Source organism: Eubalaena glacialis, chromosome 4 (assembly GCF_028564815.1).
Source record: "Eubalaena glacialis isolate mEubGla1 chromosome 4, mEubGla1.1.hap2.+ XY, whole genome shotgun sequence".
Taxonomy (NCBI): Eukaryota; Metazoa; Chordata; class Mammalia; order Artiodactyla; family Balaenidae; genus Eubalaena; species Eubalaena glacialis.
In genome coordinates this window covers 48,684,939-48,689,695 of record NC_083719.1, presented here as the reverse complement: position 1 = coordinate 48,689,695, position 4,757 = coordinate 48,684,939, and the positions used below count along the sequence as shown (strand labels likewise).

The 4,757-nt window shown below is 43.5% G+C and overlaps 1 pseudogene; it reads left to right on the top strand.

Annotated features, from left to right (window-relative positions):
- Positions 1–2,006: 2,006 nt before the first annotated feature.
- Positions 2,007–2,101, top strand: LOC133091581 (U6 spliceosomal RNA; annotated as a pseudogene).
- Positions 2,102–4,757: the final 2,656 nt, after the last annotated feature.

Here is a 4,757-nt window from a genome sequence, read left to right as displayed (position 1 = left end):
TGGGACTTTGTTTGGAGGTATTTTTGTTTTGGTTTTGAATTTGTTTTGTTTTGTCTTTGTCGTGGAAGTAAACGTAGTAACTGAAGAAGTTGCTACATCAACATCCTACACTAGACTCATGGGTTTAAATCCAGTTGTGGTGGGTCATGGCCAGAAAGATATTCATCTCTTAAATCTCCCCAGTCACCTATATAAAAGGAGAGTCTAGCAAGCACATCTCCGCCCCACTCTGTCTGGCAGTGCCTCCGGCACAACCATGATCATGCTGGGACCCACCACTCGGATGCCTTTTCTCCTCAGTCTAGCTGGAGTGGCTGGAGTGACCGTAAGAGGCTCATCTATCTGCCGGGCTGGGTGGGGTCGTTTCCATATTTATACCCATGGTGCACCTGGGCAGCAGTCGGGCCTTGGGCCCCAGAGCTGTCAGTTCAGTGCCCTCTGCAAATACTAAAATGACTTCACTTATTAATTTATTTCTTCAAAAGTACACAGTGTTCACCGACCGCAAAGCCCACTCTTGATCTGCTTCCTGACACACAAGGCTCAAGTCAACCAGGCCAATGGCCACATCTTGTTATATCTTACCTAGCAGGCGACACTAAATGGAACAGTGCTAAAGAGATCCAGGCTGGGAAAGACGATTGTCTACTCCATGCCCTATTTCCAAATGCAATGTATAATGAGCAATTGTGCAAAACTATAACCTTCAATTGTTGGATCATCTCTGTACTTTTGTTTTTCAAAGGCAGAATGTTTTCTGCATGTTGCTACCTGAAGAAAAAAAATACTCCCTTAATTTCTACATGTGCGTGCATATCACACTGATACATCTCATTTCTTGTCATAGTGCCTGCTCTCCCAGGACCAACAAATAATTTATGCATGTAATGCATTTATCAGCTCTCGTGTGTGTGTGTGTGTGTGTGTGTGTGTGTATATGTGTACATATATATACCCTATGTGCCAGTGTCAAGGATATCTTCTATATTAACAGAAAGCAAGCAACCTCTTGGGTGTTTCTCCACCATGAAATTAACTTTGCGTCTTATGCATCAAGTGAGTGAAAAGTGATAACAGGTCCCTGTTCTTTACACAGAACTAAGTACTCATTTATACCAGAAAAGGAGTTGTACTAAGCATTTTATGTTGCATAGTTTCTGAAATTGCTCCCCTCCCTTATTCTTTTCTAAGGAAGGTCTCTATTATTCCAGGGCCATGTAGACAGTAGAGGGAAAATGGCTCCTAAGTTTCAACTTGCTCTATTCAGGTTGCCTTTTCCTTGCTTCCCCCTAAGAATATTTATCATGCTTGTCATCAAGAACAGCTTCTGAGCACCCAGCAGTGCCAAGCGTGGTACCATGTGCGTGTGTTTGGCAGTCCTCACCTCCACCGCTGTCCACAGGCTACAATTTGGATTTAACCATGGTCATCATTCACACCCTCGTGGCAGCAGCATCTTGGGGTGCTACCAGCAAGATGACAAGCAGCAAGAATGAGGACCAGGGCAGCAGTTGCTATGGGGCAATGTCGGGTGGCTGCACCTGGCTAATGTTGCCTTTCTGCTCCAGCCACTTCTCTCCACCCACCTTTCTCATTTGGAAGGCATGTGTGTTTCATTCATGCCATGAAACAATTGCCAGAATGATACAATCTTAGAGGAAGGGATTTCGAAAACATCTAGTTCGACCTGCTCATTTTAAAGATAAGGAAATGGAAGCCCTGAGGGGTTAAGTTCCTTGGCCAAGCTCATGCAGGTGGCTATTGGCACAGTAATGGCTGGCATCAAGTAACTGAACCCACTTTCTCATGGTCTTTCCACCATACCCATGGCTTTTCAACATTTGTTAGCACAATCCACAGTATGGAATAAATTTTATATCACGACCCACAATATCTACACATATATACAACTAACACAAAAGTCTCACAAAACAATACCTATCTTTACTATATGAGATATACTTTGGTATTTTCTATTATATATTCATTTTAAAAGAGTCTGGAGATTGCTTGGCAGCATGTATACTAAAATTGGAACAATACAGGGAAGATTAACATGGCCCCTACACAAGGATAACATGCAAATTTTCCCCATATTTTTTTCACATTTACCAAATGTTCCTTTTCTTTCCAGGGATAACATTTATAGGTACACAGTCAAAATAATTTGCATTTTTTCCTAATTAGATACATCTACTGAATGTCTAGGAAGGTGGGGTTGAATTAGATACAGAGAGCGGTCCCTTCCAGCTTGAATCTGTCACGTGCCTGATCAGGAGCAAGCTTATTGCCTGATCTGTCCTTAATTCTGAAAGGCAGAATGATCTAGCAGAGAGAACACTGGGTCTAGTCCTGGATCCACTACCTTCCAAGTGTGTGACTTGGGGTGAATATTCTCTGGGTTCTGCTATCTCAACTGCAAGATCAAGCTGTTGTTAATTGACAGAGTTCTGAGACGTGAACAAAATAATGCAAATGAATGCAATAAAAGCTCTATTCACAAGACTTGTCCTGGAACAGCAATGGTCTTAAATTCTCACATTTCAGAGAAATATGGTGTCTCAAAATATTTCTGGATTCTCATCAAAACACCTGCATAATTTATTATGAATAAATTTGGTGTAATAAAGACAAACTAAACCCTGGAACTGACTCACTTTCAAATGCCTTTGCAGGTGTTAGAGAGGAGGGGTTGACCCTAAATCCTGAAGATGTTCAGCCTCAGAAAAGCAGAAGTCATTGAGGTCAAAGATGACTCTATGCTCTTGAAAGGAAAAGGTGATCAGTCGCAAATTGAAAAACACCATCAAGAAAGGTTACTATCAATGAGTATGAAGAGGAAGAATTGAATGACGTGTTGTAAAACGTTCAGATGCAATAGCCAAGCTGAAGGCTGGTGGGACAAGTGAAAAGAAAGAGTTCTAGGTGTACTCAATGCTGCCTCAATTGCTTTTGAAGAAGGCATCTTTCTAGGAGGTGGTTAGGCTTGCGTTCGGTGTATTCCAGCTTTGGACTCACCAAATCCAATAAAAATTTTAAAAACCGATATACAAATTATTTTTGAAAATATTCAAAATGCCTGCAATGACCTTGCCAAGCGTGATAGTTAGAAGGATCCTTGACAGCTGAGAACATCAGACAAAGCCGTTCAGAAGCTGGTTGTGATTCTCTGCTTGGAGACATGGCTAGGGTAGAAAAAGGTATCACCGGCACTACTAGGGTACTAAGGGCTGCTTCATGGCTGCTACTGCTGTGTGAAACAGAGCAGAAGTTGTAACAAAGATCCTGAAGAGGAGGAGGACCTTGGCGTGGGCAGAGTGAGTGGAGGTGGTGTGGAGGTGGCATGTTCTCATTCCTGAAATAGTGCATTATCACTCTTAATGAACTGTTACAGGAAGCTCAGAGCTGTGTTTCTCACCAATAACCTCAGAAAAATCACTTGAAAAAAAAGACCAAAGAAAAGGTTATGGGTTTCAGTTAGGGGTTTCAGTTGATGAAGTGCATGATGGTTTATGGCTGTCACTGTGCACGCCCACAGATAACATGTTTCGTGTTTTTGAATAAAAAGACATTTGTATGTTCTTTTTTTTTAAAAAAAAAATGCCAGCTATGCTTACAAAATTTATTCCACAACCCACCAAATAGAGCATTTGAAATCAGCATACCCGCAGTGGGGAAGGGTGAGCCTTGAGCGTGGGTGGTGCTCCCTCTTTCCCCACAGGCTCACCTCCAGCCTTGTCTCATCTTCTCCTCCAACACCTACTCCTATTGCACCCCTCATTCCAGAGTGTTTCCAGTGCCCTCTGGAACCCCTGCTCCCCGGTGAGAAACTCCCCCTTGACTTTAGCCTGGGGGTGAGGAGCATTCCTTTCTCTTCCTGTTTCCTTTGGAGCCTGGCTCTCTCACCCATGCACTGCCCATCCCACTCCACTCCTCCCAGACTCCCAGGGACTGGAGACGGAGAATCTGTGTCCTCCTTACCCCCCAGAGACACCATTACTCTTCTGCCTTCATGTAAACCCCTCCTTCTCTCCTCATGTCACCTGTTTACCCACTACTTTCCCAAACCTCCCACTGGCATCTTGGTGGCTCACCACCTTCTTTTCTATCCTAGAGCTTACCATTAACTCAGGCACTTTAAAATCCATGTGGACAACACATCCAGTGTGCTGCCCCCCTTCATTCCCTCCCTCCCCTGGTTACAAATTTGACTTTGGAATCACCTGGCATTGTCCCACCTAAGGTATCCTCCATCTTCCATCCCCCATTCTGTCCATTTTTCCCCATTCTCTCAGCTCCCTTGTGGTTTGGCTTCCTTCCCCTTCCAGCCTAGACTCAAGGGTCCAGTGCTTCAACCACTCTTTTGACAATACTCTAAACCAGTGGTCACGAATTTATTTCATAATGCACAACCAACGGTGAAACAAGGAAAATAATCAGGCACATATCTCTGACATTCACTCATTCATTCATTCATTCATAAATTACATACATTTTACTATTAAATCAACATTGTCTTCAATTTTAAAACATACCACAAAAATATAAGGGCATAAACAGCCAATATAGTAAGAGCTTCAGTATTCTCTGCCCATTCCTAGTGGATCATCTCACATAGCCCCTGGAGGAAAGCACACCCCAGTCTGAGAACCACAGGCCTAATCCCCATGCCCTCCACTCTCTCTTCCCTCTGTTGCAGCCACCCTGAGAAACCAGCCCTGAACCCATCTAGCCACGGGCGTCCCGTTCTCTGCCAG